The sequence below is a fragment of the Lathyrus oleraceus genome, chromosome 2 (assembly GCF_024323335.1).
Source record: "Lathyrus oleraceus cultivar Zhongwan6 chromosome 2, CAAS_Psat_ZW6_1.0, whole genome shotgun sequence".
NCBI lineage: Eukaryota > Viridiplantae > Streptophyta > Magnoliopsida > Fabales > Fabaceae > Lathyrus > Lathyrus oleraceus.
In genome coordinates, this window is record NC_066580.1 from 419,738,906 (window position 1) to 419,759,268 (window position 20,363).

The 20,363-nt window shown below is 37.8% G+C and overlaps 1 non-coding gene across 1 annotated transcript; it reads right to left on the reverse strand.

Annotated features, from left to right (window-relative positions):
- Window positions 1-19,988: 19,988 nt before the first annotated feature.
- LOC127124140 (small nucleolar RNA R71) lies at window positions 19,989-20,095 on the reverse strand. Its single transcript, XR_007803770.1, has one exon. It is a non-coding gene; the product is annotated as a small nucleolar RNA R71 (small nucleolar RNA).
- Window positions 20,096-20,363: the final 268 nt, after the last annotated feature.

The window sequence follows — 20,363 nt, forward strand, 5'->3', positions numbered from 1 at the left end:
TACCCAAGACAAGAAAATGTCATGTGATCTGACAAAACCTTCTGTGATAATACTTATGTGTATAATTACCCTTTTGCCCTTATGTCTATATTGAACACAAGACATAGACCGTGTCATCCTTGTCCAGTTCAATATTAGGTCCATAGACATTTATCCTGTTATGCAGGATGGGCAAATTCCATCTAGGTCACTCATGTCCCTCAGCATGCTTCATGGAGTACCCATCAACTGTCTTTATGGTTATCCAGTTACGAACAACGTTGGATCAGCAATAAAGCACTCGAATCTACATCTAGGGTCCATAGTGGTTTCAGGTCGAAGAGTGGTATACACCATTATCACCATGAGAATAACTTATGACACTTTGCATAACTTTCTATATAGTATTCTCATAGCGGGTCAATCCGATATAAATATTACTCCTAATATTCATACCTATGTTTAAGACTTGATAACTCTTTATCCATGATCCATGAGATGTGATCATCAGTCTACAAACATAATAGTCTTAATGCTTTAATGTTATCCCACTTCACACTAAAGCTCGACTACGGATACTTTAAGAATATTATCCTTATGTTTAATGTGTTCTCATGATTAAGTCACACTTAATACATTAAATGGACTATCTATTCCAGGGACTTTATTAATCAACCATAATAAAGAAAAAGCCTTTTATTATAAATAAATAATTCGATACAAGTACCAAAAGTATTGGCCTCTAGGGCTTACACCAACAGAGGGTTCCTTCCCCCATTCCCACTTTTCCTTGGAGGTCTTAAGGGCTCTCAATGTTGCGCCTTCCCAAGTTGAGGCTATATCAGGGCCTTCGAGATGGTATGTGAGGACCTGAACGTGACTCAAACTGTAGGAATATTTTTCTCTTTTTGCACCAGCAAACCGACAAAGGGTATATGGGTGTCTTTAAGCCTCTAGTTGGGGAATGCCCATTTTGTTTCCCACTTCAATCACTAAAAGTATTGAAAGAACTAGTTTTCTCGTTTGATGGGGCGAGATGATTCCCTCGGGGTGTTAGGGGATGAGGGAACCCCTATATTTTCTCTATCCTTAATGAATAACCCAATGGCAATCACGAGATATGAGCATACATTCCTTACCATTGAGGAAAAGAGGATTGTCCGCCTCTTGTGGAAGTTCGAGTTTATGGATTTCCATGAAGTGTTTAGATTTTAGTTTGGAGGCGGCAATCATCTCGCTGATTATTTAGGTAACTTGTATTCTGTTTTCTTTTGTAGGTATTTTTAGACAATGTCCATGATCTTTGCGCATTATTTTGCATGTCAAATGGTGAAGATCTATTGAAGAGAGGAGACAGAGGTGGGAAAAGATCAAGGTTGTTAGTTCAATAACCAACAATCCCCATAAACACTTGAGGGTTTTAATTTCAAAGGGAGGAAGAGGCCAACTGAGGAACCGACTCTAAAATCTCCCGCCGTGAATACTCAAAGGCTAGAGGATGTATGTAACACCCCTTTTTCTACCCCAAAATACTTAACATATAATTAGAGTAAATAAGCACGCATATAAACAAAAGGGCGTCACATCGACGTTTTCAAAACTAAATGCTTTCAAAAACCAACATCATTCGTCATCAATATATAATACACTTGGTCATTTAAAATAACACATCTCAATTATCATGAATATTCAAGAATATGCGTTCGCAGCGGAAAATAATGAATATCCATGCATTTCATAAAATGATCCATGTCCCATACCATGATCATCTCTCAATAATCACCTCAAGATGAAACAAAACAAGCAATAACATAATGCATCTCCAATGAGATATGAGTTCGATACTACTAATCTACCCAGTGTTACATGACCAGAGCATTGACTCATTACCTAGTCTTCAAACTAAAATACGGAAACTCTCCAGCTAAAGCTCGAGTGAGCTACCGTCCACTTACTTCAGCAATACTACTCTGGAGTATCTGCACGATACCCATGTAAAGGTAACATTCAAACAGAAAGGGTAAGAATTCAAATCATTATGAAATAGCATAATAAGGCACAATGATTAAATCAACAATTAACGGAATTCATCACACCTTGTATAATCATGTCAATAATATTAACCAACATTTATTTCACATGTTTTAAACATACATCAAAACTCAAGGAGTTAATATTAAAATTTAATGCTATATTCTCAATTATACACATAACCACAATGATCACATAATCACATATTTCACCAAGTTATGTATCCAAACATCACCAAATTCAATTACCATATCTCGAACACACATCACCATCACATCAATACATACATTCAATTATCACATAACTCTAATGTGACTCAATGCAAGACATGTGACTCTATGCATGCGGTACCTCAATGTGAACCCAACGTTTCACCGCTTTCCGATTCAATATCTAGAATCCAAGCCACGCTTCCGATCCGGACAAGATCAAAGCCACTACCACGCCTATTTCCAATTAAGGATCAACGTGTGCTACGTCTATTTCCAATTAAGGATCACCGTCCACTACCACACCTATTTCCAATTAAGGATCAACGTGTGCTACGTCTATTTCCAATTAAGGATCACCGTCTACTACCACGCCTATTTCCAATTAAGGATCAACGTGTGCTACGTCTATTTCCAATTAAGGATCACCGTCTACTACCATGCCTATTTCCAATTAAGGATCAACGTGTGCTACGCCTATTTCCATTCAAGGATCAACGTCTAATACCATGTGAACCCACAGTTTCACCGCTTCCACTATGAAGCCGACCATGCCATGAATGAATGCATACATACCAACACCATATGAAATTAAGATCATCTCTACCATCTTAACATTCCACATATCACCATAATTCAACTTTATGAATTATCCACCAATGGTACATATACACATTTATAACAAATACATCATTCACAAATCTTCTTCAACCCCAACCCCAAAAACGTCCATGAAATAATCTCCAAATTTATTTAATTCCTGAAAAAAAGTTATAACTCCCTGTTTCAGATATCCAACGCTTCAAACGGAACTCGATTTGGACTTACGGATCAAAAGTTATGACCAAAACGATTTCGACCGAAAAACATAAAAAAAAGGCTCGCGATTGCGACGGAAAGAATGCAGAATTTTCTGCGTTTTTCATCGTTGGAGGACTTTCGGACCTCCGATTTCGATTCCGTAAAAAGCTACACGTTCAGAAAGTTATGACTCATACAATACTATAAATATATAACATTAATTTAAAGTTTTAACACAATCCAATCACCACAAATCGAGAATATTCATCAAGACCTAACAATTCCAAAACCATGCAATTTAAGGATTTCAACCTAAACATGTTTCTACCCATTGACCCAATCATACTAACCCATAATAATAAGGATTCCCCCCTTACCTCTTCAATTTGATGGAAACCCTAGCTTCTCCCTTGTTCTTCCCCTCTTCTTCTTACTTTTCCTCTTCTCTTTCTCTATTTTGTCAAATGATCAAATGAATCCTAATCTCTTTCTCCTCTTACTATTTATATTAGTATTCTATTTGGGCTTAAGTGATACCTCTAATTTAATTATTAGGCCCAATAAAACCTAATATTTAAATGTCTCTATTTAATTCAAATAATTTAAACCAACCCAACATACACACTAAGTTAATTAATATAATTATTTAATTATATCTCATATCAACTAAGTAATTAATTAACATACCAAATTAATTAATATAATCGATTATTATACTACCTAACAACCAATAAATTAATTAACACTCCAAATCAATAAAATAAAATATAGTAATAATAATATAAGAAATAATTACTAAAATTGGGTTGTTACAACTCTCCCCCACTTAAAAGATTTTCGGCCTCGAAAATACCTCAAACGAACAACTCCGGATACGATTCCTTCATCTTATCCTCGAGTTCCCAAGTAATATTGCCATTGGCGACTCCGCCCCATATCACTTTCACCAAAGCAATCTCCTTACCACGAAGCTTCTTCATTCCTCGATCTTCAATTCGCATAGGTGATGTATCGACCGTCAAATTATCCCGCACTTGAACATCATCTAATGGAACAACATGCAATGGATCCGCGATGTACCTCCTCAATTGAGACACATGGAACACATCATGAAGATTAGAAAGTGATGGTGGTAATGTAATCCGATAAGCCACTTCACCTACCCTCTCGGAAATCTGATAAGGACCAATGAAACGCGGCGTCAACTTACGCAACTTTAAAGCTCTACCAACACCCGTTATTGGCGTAACTCGAAGAAACACATGCTCATCTTTCTCAAACTCAAGAGCTTTCCTCCTCTTATCATGATAACTCTTTTGACGACTCTGAGAAGCCTTCATCTTCTCTTGAATCATCTTAATCTTATCCGTAGTCTCTTGAATCAACTCGGGTCCAACCACAACACTCTCTCCCGATTCGTACCAACACAAAGGAGTTCTACACCTTATACCATAAAGAGCTTCAAAAGGTGTCATTCCAATACTCGAATGGAAACTGTTGTTATATGTAAACTCGATCAAAGGCAAGAAACTATCCCAATTTCCTCCTTGTTCCAAAACACACGACCTCAAAAGATCTTCAAGTGACTGAATAGTCCTCTCCGTTTGACCATCAATTTGCGGATGATATGCCGAACTCAAACGCAACTTCGTACCCAAAGAACTTTGCAAACTTTCCCAAAATCTCGAAGTGAACCTCAGATCTCTATCCGAAACAATGCTCGACGGAATACCATGCAAACACACAATCCTCTCAATGTACAACTTAGCAAGTCTCTCCATCGAATAATCGATCCTCATCGGAATAAAATGAGCACATTTCGTCAACCTGTCCACAATGACCCAAATCGCCTCACAATTACTCAATGTTCTCGGCAAGCCCGAAACAAAATCCATAGAGATACTATCCCACTTCCACTCGGGAATAGATAATGGTTGCATCAAATCAGACGACTTTTGATGTTCAATCTTTGACTTTTGACAAGTCAAACATGAATACATAAATTCCGCTACATCCTTCTTCATACCTTACCACCAAAACATCTTTCTCAAGTCTTGATACATCTTAGTAGCACCAGGATGAATACTCAAACCACTTCTATGCCCCTCTTCAAGAATCCTCTTTCTCAAATCCGCGACATCCGGAACACAAACTCGATCACGACACCTCATGATACCATTCTCATCAATCCTAAAGTCACCACCTTTGTCTTGATTAATCAATGTCATAACATCGACTAATTTCAAATCTGACTTCTGACCTTCTCTAATCTCGTCAAGAATGCCACACGTAAGCTTCAACATACCCAACTTAACACACGAAGGCGTCGCTTCACAAACCAAACTCAAATCTCTAAATTGCTCAAACAATCCAAACTCTCGAATCATCAACATAGACATGTGCAATGACTTCCTACTCAATGCATCGGCTACAACATTCGCCTTTCCAGGATGATAATTCAAACCAAAATCATAATCTTTCAAGAATTCCAACCATCTTCTTTGCCTCATGTTCAATTCCTTCTGATTGAACAAGTACTTCAAACTCTTATGATCACTAAACACATCAAATCTCGATCCAAACAAGTAATGTCTCCAAAGTTTCAACACAAACACAACGGTGGCCAACTCTAAATCATGCGTCGGATAATTCCTCTCATGAACTTTAAGTTGCCTTGAAGCATAAGCTACCACTTACCCTTTGTGCATCAAAACACCTCCTAAACCCAACAAAGAAGCATCACAATACACAACGAAAGTTTCTAACGGATCCGGCAAAATTAAAATAGGAGCCGTAGTCAATCGTCTCTTAAGCTCTTGAAAATTCGCTTCACACTGCGAAGTCCAAATGAAAGCTTGACCTTTCCGAGTCAACTGCGTCAACGGTAACGACAACTTAGAAAATCCTTCAATGAACTTCCTATAATAACCAGCCAAACCAAGGAAACTTCTAATCTCAGCAACAGACTTATGAGCTTCCCACTGAGATACAACTTCAATCTTCGTAGGATCCACAAAAATACCACCACTCAAAATCACATGCCCAAGAAAACTTACTTCACTCAACCAAAACTCACATTTAGAGAGTTTAGAAAACAACTTCCTCTCTTTCAACACCGATAACACAACCCTCAAATGCTCAGCATGATCCTCTTTACTCTTGGAATAAATCAATATATCATCGATGAACACAACCACAAACTTATCCAGATAATCATGAAAAATTCTATTCATATACTCCATAAATACACCAGGTGCATTAGTCACACCAAAAGGCATCACGGAGTACTCGTAGTGACCGTACCTTGTCCTAAAAGCAGTCTTTTGAATATCCTTAGCCTTTACACGAATCTGATGATACCCAGACCTAAAATCAATTTTGCTAAACACACAAGCTCCAACCAGCTGATTCATCAGATCGTCAATCCTCGGAAGTGGATACTTGTTCTTAATCGTCACTTTGTTCAGTTGTCTATAATCAACACATAATCTCATAGAACCTTCTTTCTTCTTGACCAACAGAACAGGTGCACCCCACGGTGACACACTAGGACGAATAAACCTCTTCTCGAGCAAGTCTTTAAGTTGACTCTTCAACTCTTTCAACTCAGAAGCGGACATTCTATAGGGAGCCATCGATACAGGACTAGTTCCAGGAACTAAATCAATCGAAAACTCAACCTCACGTTCCGGCGGTAAATCACATATATCTTCCGGAAATACCTCCGCAAACTCACAAACTATTGGCAATTCTTCAATCGTCCTCTTCTCACGAATATCCAAAGTTGCCAACAACATAAACAACTCAGCACCATCTAGCACCGATTCATCAACTTGCTTCGCAGATACAAACCAATCTTCCTTAGCACCAACCTCAGGAAAAATAACCGTCTTCTCAAAACAGTTGATATACACCCGATTAAATTCTAACTAACACCATCCTCGAATCCGACCTCTCTTCGGGTTCAGGAAAAGCACAACATTCTCAAAACAGGTTAACTAGCCAACACTGCACTCTTGTATGCAACAACATAATGTCTAAGCTCGATACAATTGGAACATCCAAGAGAAACAAACGCTCCTCCCCCACTTATTTCATTCCCAACCTGCAAATGGAAACTAAAACAAGCATCGACAGTGTTCTCACACACATGTCGCATACTAGGGAACAAACATAACTAGACAACCTGGACGGACGGACCGACCTGCTCTGATACCACTAATGTAACACCCCTTTTTCAAACAGTGGTAACCGGTTAACGCTCGGTGAGTAACCCGTTACTGTAAAACAGATTTAACAGATTTTTTAAGCAAGTAACCGGTTAACGCTCGGTGAGTAACCAGTTACTGTAAAACAGAATTTACAGATTTTTAAACAAGTAACCGGTTAACGCTCGGTGAGTAACCGGTTACTGTAAAACAACATGCAGAATTTTCTGCATTTTTCATCGTTGGAGGACTTCGGACCTCCGATTTCGATTCCGTAAAAAGCTACACGTTCAGAAAATTATGACTCATACAATACTATAAATATATAACATTAATTTACAGTTTTAACACAATCCAATCACCACAAATCGAGAATATTCATCAAGACCTAACAATTCCAAAACCATGCAATTTAAGGATTTCAACCTAAACATGTTTCTACCCATTGACCCAATCATACTAACCCATAATAATAAGGATTCCCCCATTACCTCTTCAATTTGATGGAAACCCCAGCTTCTCCCTTGTTCTTCCCCTCTTCTCCTTACTTTTCCTCTTCTCTTTCTCTATTTTGTCAAATGATCAAATGAATCCTAATCTCCTTCTCCTCTTACTATTTATATTAGTATTCTATTTGGGCTTAAGTGATACCTCTAATTTAATTATTAGGCCCAATAAAACCTAATATTTAAATGTCTCTATTTAATTCAAATAATTTAAACCAATCCAACATACACACTAAGTTAATTAATATAATTATTTAATTATATCTCATATCAACTAAGTAATTAATTAACACACCAAATTAATTAATATAATCGATTATTATACTACCTAACAACCAATAAATTAATTAACACTCCAAATCAATAAAATAAAATATAGTAATAATAATATAAGAAATAATTACTAAAATTGGGTTGTTACAATGTACCTTTTTCTACTACTGACACTACCTCACCTACTTTTAGGAAGGAGAGTACTCAAGTGCCATCCACAAGCGATGCTTTCCCACCTTTTGCGACTTTATGGAACAATGTTGGTTTTAACACCTTCCAATTGAAGAAATCTCACATTCCTTTCATCAATGAAATTCCTGATAACTACCAGGCCCTTCACTCCAAATTGACCTTGGCTATTTTTAGCATGAAGGATAACCTTCTACTGAGGGTACTCATGCTGCAGGATGTAGATCCGGAAAGGCAGGACAAGGTTGAGAAAGAGCCGAAGGCGAAGCTCCAGGAGCAGGTGGATTCCTACAATAAGAGCCAAAGACTTCTAAAGGTTCTCCAGAAAGACAAGGACAAATGGGAGGAGAAGTTGAAGTATGCAAGGCCAAGGCCAAAGAAATCTCCACTGGGAATGAGTCATTGAAGAAATTCTTGGACACCGCTTTCTTTGTCAAAAGGAGTTGAAAAAGAAGGTGTTAGAGTTCTTCGACAAGTGATGTCTACTTCCGACATCTATTTCAAGCATGCCAAGAAGCAGGTTCTCCTTCTCTACCCCACTTTGTACCTGAGCCAAATGGACTTTCTCAAAGTCGTTTGTGGTGGACAACTGGTGGATGAGGAAGCAATAGTCTCCCTACAACTTGAAAGTATCGTTCCCATCGAGAATGTCCATGGAAAAAAGTGGGGCAATAGATGGCGGTGAGTCTGGAGTCCCTCATCCAGAGAATGTTATTGAGAAGGAGATGACCCAGTTGTTGGTTTGGTGGTTTTTCGTACCCTAGTGGATTTATATTTCTATGCCCTTTCGGGGCTTATTATTGTATTTCCTTGCCCCTTCGGGGTATTTTATAATTATAATGAATAACAGTGCCCCTCAGGGGCACTTTTTATGTTAACCACTTTTATTGTCTTTCATAGCTATTTATGTATAATTGGTCTTCTATCATCGTTCCCTTGAAATAATTTACTTGCTTTAAGAACTACAAGGGGACTTAACATTTTATCCCTCTTAGAAGGTGGGGAGATTTTTGTTAAAGGATCCAACCTTTTGATCGCCTCTATGGGCGGAGAGGATCCCACTTAAGGAATCTGGAGATTTGATTGCCTCTATGGGAGGCAAGGATCCCACATAAGGATTCAATGTTTCAATAGCCTCTACGGAAAAAAAGTATCCCACATATGGATCTAGCATTTTGGTTGCCTCTATGGGCAACAAGGACCATCTTTAAGGAATCCAACAATTTGATTGCTTCTATGGGCGACAAGGATCCCACATAAGGATGCAACATCTTGATCTTCTATATAGGTGGCGAGGATCCCACATAAGGATCCAGCGTTTTGATCACCTCTATGGACGACAAGGATCCCAGATAAGGATCCAGTGCTTCGATAGCCTCTATGGGCAGTTAGGATCCCACATAAGGATCCAACATTTTGATCTCATCTATGGGAGGAAAGGATCCCACTTAAGGAATCAAGAATTTCGATTGTCTCTATGGACAACAAGGATCCCATTTAAGCAATCTAGCATTTCGATCGCCTATATGTACGACAAGGATCCCTGTAAGACCCCAATTTTGACTCTAAGATCCCTCATGCTATCTCATCATATGCATTAACATTGGGATCATACCTTGGCATCCTCCTTACCCCTCATCCATTGGGTTTGTTTTGGGAAAGATCACCAAGCACTATGTGTTTGTATCATACTTGTTATTTTATTATCTTTACTAACTAAAATACCAAAAAATATGTCTTTGCATTTGTCTAACTCTTTTGTAGTTAGGGCACATGATCACCTTTGATTTATCAAGTTCGCATCTAGGGTTTAAGACCCTCATTGCTAAGAGCTCAACCATCAAATGTTCCACAATGGCTCTAGGCATCATATATGAGTCCCTATGATCTTTATATGGTATTATGATCAAGAATCCTTCAAGAGTTTGGAATGGGTTTGCCTTGGAAACTCTAGTGCATCTGGGTATCTTGTGTAACTTCTTCACCAAGCTTCTTCAACAATTGATCAAATATTTCAAGGGATACTTTAAATTCCATCATCTTATGCATATATTATCTCCCATGAGTCCCAAAAGTCAAGAGAATTACATGTTATCAAGTTGGTTGGTGGTAGTTGACCAAAGGAATTCATCTAATCAAAACTAGGGTCCCCTAGAACCTATCTCCTACAATTTTTATCATAGAAAAATGATTCAAAGAGAAAAGTTACTCTAAATGACATTTCAAACAACTTTCATGTTGAGGTATAGAGCTAGTGTTTCTTGGAAAGTCATTTTTTATGGTGAAAGATTATAGGTCATTTTGTTTAAACCCTAATATGGAGGTCAACTTCCCAAGGCCATAACTTGCTCAATTTTTATGAGATGAAAGATTTACAAGTTTCACAATCAAATTAAGTGTGTCTAATTCAACTTTGATATTTGGAGTAAGAGCTAATTCAACTTTTATGAGCATGTGATATGAGGATACATTATAGGTCGTTTTGGACCAAAGCCATTGAACAAGTGATTTTCCTCAACTTCAAAAATGCATAACTCATTCATCTCAAAACAAAATGAGGTCAAATTAGTAACCATTTTTAAGGATTTTGAAATATATACAACTTTGAAGAAGACATTTTTCTCATTTGAAGCTCACAAAAAAGTTAGCCAAGGTGGAATAAATGAACACATGGCTTGACACTTAGAATTTTTTTTGATATGTTAAAATTTCCAAACTTCCACCTCAAAATTCATCATGATACGAGCTTCAAATGGAAAAGTGTTCAACATAAGAGTTGTTTCTCTTGACCTAACCTTTCCAAAGAGTCCAATTTCATCCATTTTGGACAAGGTTTGAGTGGTATGCGCATGGCTTGAACAAGGCATCATCATTTGGTAAAGATCAAACTTCAAACAGCTGCACACATTTGCCTTGTATTATAATTCACATTCAGACTCATTCACACTTGATTTTGGACCTAATTGAGTGAATTTATGGGCCTGTACACGCCCATGCAAGCATGCATCATCCATTGCCAAATTTGGAAGTTGAATTTGAAGGTGCAAATCTCACAAGCTGCAACTATAAATAGAGACCTCTAGCATCAGAATTAAGGACCCTTGCGCGCCAGCTTTGCTCCAATACCCCAAACCCTCACATTTGAAAGGAGAACCCTAAAAATTTACTTAAAAAATTGAGTTTGAATCTCACTGTTTGGAGATTCAAAACTCCAGGGATCCAAAGCTTTTGTTCCATTCTAATCTACTTCTGCAAGCTTCCTGAGTGAGATCAAGCAAGAATCAAAGCAAGAGCAATCGAATTTGCACAACATTGAAGGTATTTTCCAGATTTTTTCTTCTCTTCGATTCTCTCTCAATTCTCATAAATTCTCTTGGAACCTTGGTTGTCTGAAGTTCTACAAATGTAGGCAAGAAGATTGAGTTACTTTGAGGTCAAATCGAAGCAACTCAGATTATGTACCTCAAATTTCAACTCCACGTATCTCTCAATATACTTGGAGTTAGGATGAATTGAGGTCAGATTCGTGATTAGTGCCATTTTTACTTTGAAATCATGTCCTTCTTTTTTATTTTTGTGATGGTGATGAATGAACCAGTCCGACCAGGGTCGCCTGAGAAGGTGTCCAACATTTTGCTCCGGTGATGAGCTGGAATGGTTCAGAGCCACATGATCATTTCATTTCATTTTAATCACGAGCGTTGGTTTTGAATACCGTTTGTGTGACGCACTGACTCAAGTGCATGGTGGAACGCACGTTTGGATCCACTTGATCTGCCACCTCAATTAATGAGGGAGATCAACTGGTCCACATTTTTTCTGAATATTTGAATTTCATTTTATTTGTGTTATTTTCATTAATTCATATTAAATCTAATATTGATCAAAAAAATATGAGAGTTTCACCAATTTTTTTTAAATAAATCCCTCTTCCATTTTTTGAATTAAAATTATTTTTTGGATCATTATTAATATTTTTCATGATTTAATTGATTTTATGAATATTTTTAATTGTTTAAAAATACTTTTAAATTTCCAAAAATTATGAATTTTTTTCTCCAAGGTCCTTTGACCTTGTTTAACCTATGATAAATCTCATGGCGATTTCTTTGGTGTTTTGATGAGGTTTTAGGAAGTTGATCAACCATTACTTAATTTAATGCATATTTTAATTATTTTTTAATTGTTTAAATGCCCAATAAATTGTGTAGAGCCATTTTAATTGAGTTGTTGAGTTTGACTTGTGTTGTTGGGCCTTGGTCAAGGTTGATTTGACTTTGTTAGGTTAAGATCATCGGATTTAGGGGATTGATGGAATGTACATTCCATCTCCCAAAATGAATGAATGATCTTAATTTGGTAAAAGTCCATCTTTGACTAATTTGTGTTGAATCCATTCCCCCTCCCTCTTCATCTCATTCCCCTTCTTCATTCATTCATGTCATGGACCTATGACATCTCTATATCCTAAGGCTAGTTGATTGCAAAATCAACATGAGTATGGAAGAGATTAGGTCCCCCATTTTGCATATTCTTTTTTTGTATGGTATGTTTCATGAGCATATTTCATCATACTGTGTCTCTAACAAGCATTAACACCAAAATTCTATTGCCCGACCTCAAATAGTTATGACTTCTACATAAGTCCAATTACGAGTGCTTAACATAACGCTAAATTTGTGACACAAAAGGCATAACATTCTAGTTAGTGAGATTGTAAGTCTCCACTCTTTCATGGTATTATATGGAAACTTGGCCTTTTTTCCTTCCTTTGGAAGATGTCTTGGTTCAAGGATCCATGCTTGTGATAAGTGGGTTGAGTGTTCTCCAAAGAATGACTTAAAAATAAAAAAGGCAAAAGCAAAACAAAGCAAAAGCAATACTAACTTTTAATCAACTAACAATTAACATTTAATTTCAAGCCATTTACTTTTATGCACTTTAATTTTAAGCTTTTAATTCATTTGCCATTATTCATACCATTCAATTTGTTTATTTAATGCCATTTTCACTTTGCCCACTTGGGCCATATTTTGTGATACATTGTATATGTGTATACTTGCTTGTTTGTTTTTGTCTTTTGACCTTAATGTACATAATAAGAACAAAAACCCTAAAAAACATCTTGTGTGGACTGTTGGTTTGATCTGAGACTATTGGACTTAGAATTTAGGCAACATTCCCCATGCAAAGGACTTGACCAATGTCAACTTTCACGGAACCAAGTGCTTGTGATTTGAACTTCATCTGAAGCAAGTATTGTGATCCCATCTGAATTCATCTACTACATGATCATTGTAAAGCTGTTATTTTGAATCTGTGTCTCATGCCATCTTTGAAGTCATATGATATATGGGGAATTTTGAAGAAGATCATGGAGTTTCTAAGCTTGGATCTGGTTTTCTTTATTTGATGCCTTGCTCTTCATCTTACTATTTGTATATTAATGCTGCTTGACTCAAAAGTCCAAGAGAAATTTGGGTTTCTATATGACATTCTTGCCTATTGGATTGCAACCCATTGGTCAGATCTTTTCAACTCTTAACTTTTAAAATTGTGCTTAGGATTAGTCTCTTCATCTCCTCCCCACTTCTTTAATTTCAAATCTCTCTCTCCTTTTAAAATCTTCTTTGCTTGTGTTTGTTTTCTAAACTTAGACCATTTTGCAAATTAGAAACTTTGGCCTTATGCCATTGCATTTTTAAACTCTTTTCTTAATCAAACTTATAAATGGACTTAACTATACTTGACTTAAAATTTCAAAAGCCAAAAAGAAATAACACTCTTTCAAACCATCTTTTTTAGGCCTTTTTGTGCCTTTGTCAAACCTAAATTTTTGTTAAAAACAATGCACTCATTTTGAAATTGTTACCACGGGCTACGAGGTTTTGATCCCTCATTTTTATGTTGGTATGTAGGCACAAGTCCGAAGGTCTTGTCAAACACAAAAAATATAATTAATGAATTCTTTTCTCATCCCCCCATTCTGTTTATTGCAAACATAATTTGTACAAAAACACATATGCACACAAGAAAAGGCTCCTTAGGAGTACCTAGGACACTTTGGGTGCTAACACATTCCCTCTGTGTAACCAACCCCCTTACTTGTAATCTCTGGCATTTTATTAGTTTTTATTTGAAAACTTCTTACCTTTTGGGTTTTGTTCGTACTTTTCCCTTTTCCATTGGAAACAATAAAAGTACGGTGGCGACTCTGGTTTTATTGACGTCTAACTTATCCATAGCTTGATGGTCATGAATTTACCGCTACAGAAATTAAGTGGCGACTCTGTTGGGGAGTAGTCTCCAGTGGGTTTAGCCTACTTTTGTGTGTGTATATAATTGTATATTTGATGTATGTATATTTGTTTATATGATTTAATCTGCTTGATGTGCTTGGTGATCTCTGAGTGGTGAGATAAGTTCTAACCCGAACTTGAGTGCAATTAAGATAGGAGGATGGTATAGTCATGTTCGACTTGTGTGGAGTAGTCCTTAACAAGTTGATTTGAGACACATCTACTCAGTGGAAACCCTTTTGGAGTTAGGAATGTCACACAAATTATTTATGGTTAGGCATTACTATCTCTGATTTGGGGTCCGAAAAGCTGAGGACCGTAGAAAATTTAACCCCTCTTGGCCTATTTAGGATGTAGTGCGGAGACTGTTCAGGTGTAGACTTGATAACAGTTCTTACACGATACTACACTCAGACGAGTTTCTCTTGAGAATATTATGGGTTGATGAGTCAGTCATCCTAACCTTAATATCCGATAGATGGAATTAAGACTCTGGGAACTTTTTAGAACATGATCTACAAGTTTTTATCCTTAGTTCACTCCTTTAGGATGGTTCTTACCCAAACTCCATGCTCGTGACTCACAACAAACCCTTGATTCTTGGTTGATCCAATCAAGTCTTGTCAATATCAATGGAACTTGGGTGTTGATAAGGTGAAAGCCATAATCCAGCAAAATGGATGATTGATCTTGACAAAGACTTGATTCATCCCTTGACCTTTGTTTGCCTTGTGTGTGATCCCTTATTTGTGATTATTTCATTCATGCATTCATGCGTATCATAACATTCATCACACCAAAAATAATTTCAAGGAACTGAGGTCTTATTTGCAAATATTTTCAGACCATGGATTGTGGATGAAGGAACACTAAGAAGTACAGTTTCAGATGTTCAGACCTGAAAGAGTTAAGGAAGCTGTCATCTTTTGTATTAGATCCCTTGGACTTCAAGCAACATCATGGGAAGCTTCTATCTGTGTTGTCTACTGATGTGGTTGAAGGACCCCTGAGTGTGTTGGTTCAACTTTATGATCCTCTCTACCGCTAGTTCACTTTTCCTGATTATCAGCTTGTGCCTACGTTGGAGGAGTATGCCCATCTCTTGGGAATACCCGTTTCTGACAAAGTGACCTTTAGTGGATTGGAAGAGATTCCCAAATCTCATCTTATTGCTGAAGCTCTTCACTTGAAGAAGTCCGAGATTGAGGCTCGTTGGGTGAAGAAAGGAGGATTGTTTGGATTGACTTATGTGTTCCTCATCAAGGAAGCTACTGCCTTTGCTCAAGCTGGTAGTGTGGATGCTTTCAAAGCCATCCTTGTGTTGCTCATCTATGGTTTGGCTTTGTTCCTTAACATTGACGGTTTTGTTGATGTTAACGCCATTAGAGTTTTCTTGATTGGTAATCTTGTGCCTACTTTATTAGGCGATATGTATTTTTCTTTGCATTTGGGAAATTCTAAAGGTGGTGGAACGATCGTTTGTTGTGTTCCTCTTCTGTACAAGTGGTTTATTTCGCACTTGCCTCAGATGCCTGCTTTTGTGGAGAACAAACAATGTCTAAGGTGGTATCAGAGACTTATGTCTCTCACTAATGATGATATAGTTTGGTATGATCCCTCATTGAGCAGTTTAGATATTATTGGTTATTGTGGTGAATTCTCTAATGTACCTCTCATTGGTACATAAGGAGGAATTAACTACAACCCTACTTTGGATCGTCGACAACTTGGGTTCCCCTTGAGAGATAAAACTAATAACACTTTGTTAAAAGGTATTTTCTATTAAGAGGGTAAAGATTCCCAACATTTGAAGCAGAAGATTGTGCATGCTTGGCATAATGTGCATTGGAAAGGAAGATCCGAGCTTGGTCTGTGCAATTGTGTAGCTTTGGAAGCTTACACTCTTTGGGTGAAGAAGAGAGATTTGGAGTTGAAGATGCCTTATGCTTGTGAAATACCTATGTCTTTGGTTGTGGTTGAGCCATTACCTCTCCCTAACCAAGATGTAGAGGAGTTGGAAGACGCGCTCTCCAAGATGAAGCAAGAGAAAGATATGTGGAAAGAGCGATCCAATGCTTTGAGCAGAAAGCATGAAGAGTTGCAGCTTGAGTCTAAGGACAAAGATGTACTTATTGAGCTTCTTGAAGACCGAGTAGCAAAGAGACAGAGAGAACCAAAGGTTTCATCTTCCTCTAGTATGCCTCATCCTTCTGTTGCTTGAGAGAAGATTTTTGATCAGCTTGTCCTCGAGAAGACTCAGATGAAGGCTTCTTTTGTGAACGAGATCCAACATATTCGAAGGAAGTACGTGCCCGCGGCTAGATCTTCTGATGTTATTATTAGGGATCCTTAAGATGATTAGTCTCCTTTACTCTTGTATTTTTGGTTTCTGAAATTGTACTTAGTGTAATCCTTCCAATTATATAAATAAAAGAGATTTTTTATGGTCAATAAATTGTTACAATTGTTATTATATAAATTTTGCAAATAATATAGTAAGTTCCTTGAAAATAAACACAATCAAGCATTGCATCTTATGCATCATTTGCATACAGGTTTCTCTTTCGCCAGATGTCTTATTGGTATTTCTTCTGTGCTTCAGCCAAGCTGACTCATCGATACAATACCCGCTCCAATAATTCAAAGACTATGGTACATCTAGAGCAAGAGAGCAGAGACTTGAAGGACGAGATTTCCCATGTGACTGCCATGATGGAGTCAGTGCTAGCCGCTTAAAGCCAATATTCTCCAACGCCTGCAACTCCTCCTCCTCAGAGGACTATCATTTCCGAGGTTTCTACCTCTACCATTCCTGCAACTGCTGCTCACTTTGCGCCTAACATGCCTTCCGGATTCCCGTGGGCAATGCCGCCCAATTTCGTGCCTGAAGGTTTTGCGCTTACTTTTGCTTCCATGCTGGCATCTAGCCCAGTCATGTCTGTGCCGCCGCCAGTTGTGCATACTCTACCCCATGTGAAAGACACCATTTATCACTCTGAGCCGTCTGAGGGTCCTGATGTGTATGAGAAGATGGATGAAATGAAGGATCAATTCCTTGAGCTGTGTAAGAAGTTGAAAACTTTGAGTGGTAAATATTTGTTTGGTAAGAGTGCTGCGGAACTTTGTTTGGTTCAAAATGTGAAGATCCCGGTGAAGTTCAAAGTGTCTGACTTTGAAAAGTACAAAGGTAATACCTGTTCGCCCAGTCATCTTGTATTGTACGCCAGAAAGATGTCTACTCAAACTGATAATGATCAATTATTGATCCATTATTTTCAAGACAGTTTGATCGGTGCTATGTTGAGGTGGTACATGGGATTTGATAGTGCGAGCATCTGATAACGCGAAAATGTATCGTATTTTTGGCCTTATATGCACTGATTATTACTCGATTAGCAATATTTATTACACAATATTTTATGTTTATTTGCAAGTATTCATCGAATAAAAGGTTTACCGCAAGAAAAATGAGAAATAGCAAAAAGGAAAGAAAAATGCAAGAAAAAAGAAGAAAATGAACCATCCAAAAGGATAATGGGCCACCAAAGCACATGGGCTTGTGGCGCCCATTACCCAAAGGATGTGACGCTCGCCATATTGGGCCACAAGGGAGGTGGCGCCCACTACCAATCCTTGAAAAGTGGGGTGGCATTTGCTACAAGAGTGCCGCTCGCTACTCATCATGGATTTAGGGTTGTGGCAACCGCCACAACCAAGTCTCCCAACTATCCCTACTTTTTCGCCCCCTTTTTAGCCACGTTTTCCACCACTCTTGCTACATTTGAGGAACATGAAAGGGATATAAAAGGAGACCATTCAGACTACTAACTCACGTTCTCTTCTTCCAGTTTTTAGTTTACGCTTAATTTTTGTTCTGCTTTATTTTTCATTTAGTTTTCCAGGTGATTTCTTACCATTGTAAAAGTGATAGTTTCTCCACATCGGGGACTATTACGGTTTATTATTTTTCACGCATTTGGGATTCAATTATAAGAGGTATTCATTGTCAAAGCCTGTCGGAATTATTTAATCGAAGATTCAAGATTCAATTCCAGTTCTTAAATTGCAATCCAGGTTTATTATTGTTTACTGTTTTATTTATTTATCTATGTTTAATTCCCTAATTGCCATGTCTGTCACCGGATCTATGTCCGGCTAAACCCTTAGGGATCGGTATGTAAAGACCGTCGAAACGACGGGATTCAATAAATAATTGGTGTTAGTTTTTATTAAAACTTATTTTTCCGGTTTTAGTTTCTTAATTTAATCAAACTGTTTTTCGTGCGAGAGTAGAAAACAAACTAAGGTTACGGTCAATAAAAACGAGAGTTTGAGATTTTAACCAAATAGTTGAAACTAGACATTGATCCTAAATACAGCGAGAGCGCTTTAGGATTAATTAGACTTTATCTATATTCAAAAAGTACTTTAAATTCAAAATGAGACCGCGAGAGCCAAGCATTCTGGTTTAGGAGTATGGTCGAAGTCAATAAAATGAGAGTGTGAGGCCAAGTCCTTTCTATAAATAATTTCTACTGAAGAATATTTTAACCCATGAGATTACACCAACTATCTATCGAATCCCTGAGGTTTGATGTATTACATACCGATATCCCCTATATCTTATATATTTATCTTTATTCTATTCTATAGTTATTTCTCTTCATCCCTCCAATCTTAGAACAATCATTCGCCTTAGATTTACATAGTAACCTCAGACCATGATATGTTCGATTATTAGTCCTTGTGGGTTCAATAATCTTTAAAACTACGCGATAGGACTGTGCACTTACAGTCACGATTCACATAGACTTACCAAAGTCGCGATCAAGTTTTTGGCGCCGTTGCCGGGGACTAATTTAGTTGATATCGTAACTCTAGCGTTACCCAGTATAGACTAAGGCAAACAATTCTTTTTCCCTTTCTACATCTATCGAGTGTATGCCAAGTACTCGCTCTCAAGGCGAGAAGTTAAAGCTACAACTCGACGAACCCGAGCGTTAGCTTAGGTTAGAACGCCAGATACGAGACTTGATATGAGAACATCGTATCAAGTTAAATCTTCCTGACCTTAACATTCCTACTTCTGCATCAGTTGTTCAACCAGAGATGGCCGAACAAGTGCAAAACCGTCCTCTTAAGTATTATGCAATCCTTTCACAGGATGAACCTCATAATAACATCGCTGCCCTTGCGATCGAAGCCAACAATTTCGAACTAAAACCCTCACTGTTGTCAGCCGTACAACAAAACCAATTTTCAGGTACTCCCACGGAGGACCCGAACCTACACTTGTCAGTATTTTTGCAATACGCAGACACGATGAAAGCGAGTGGTGTCAGCTCAGAAGCTATAAGACTCCGTCTTTTCCCATTTTCATTAAGAGACATAACTAGAGCTTGGCTCCAGTGTCTACCATCCAACTTTGTCACTACGTGGAACGAGTTGAAGAAAGTCTTCTTAGCCCGATATTTCCCACTTAGCAAGACGGCTATGCTAAGAGCCCAAATAAACGGGTTTAAACAAAAGGATAATGAATCACTTTTTGAAGCTTGGCAGAGATACAAAGACATGATGAGGCTATATCCACATCATGGTCTAGAAGAATGGATGATAATCCACACCTTTTATAACGGTCTTTTGTACAATACAAGATTGACAATAGAGGCCGCCGCAAATGGCGCATTGATGGATAAACCATACGACGAGGCCTATCAACTCATTGAAAGTATGGCCCAAAATCATTACCAATGGGGAAGCGAAAGAACCTCTATAGAGAAACCTCAACCGAAGGGCGGCATGTACGAATTGAGCAGCCTTGACCATGTCAACGCCAAGGTAGATGCCCTGAATCCGAAGATAGACAGT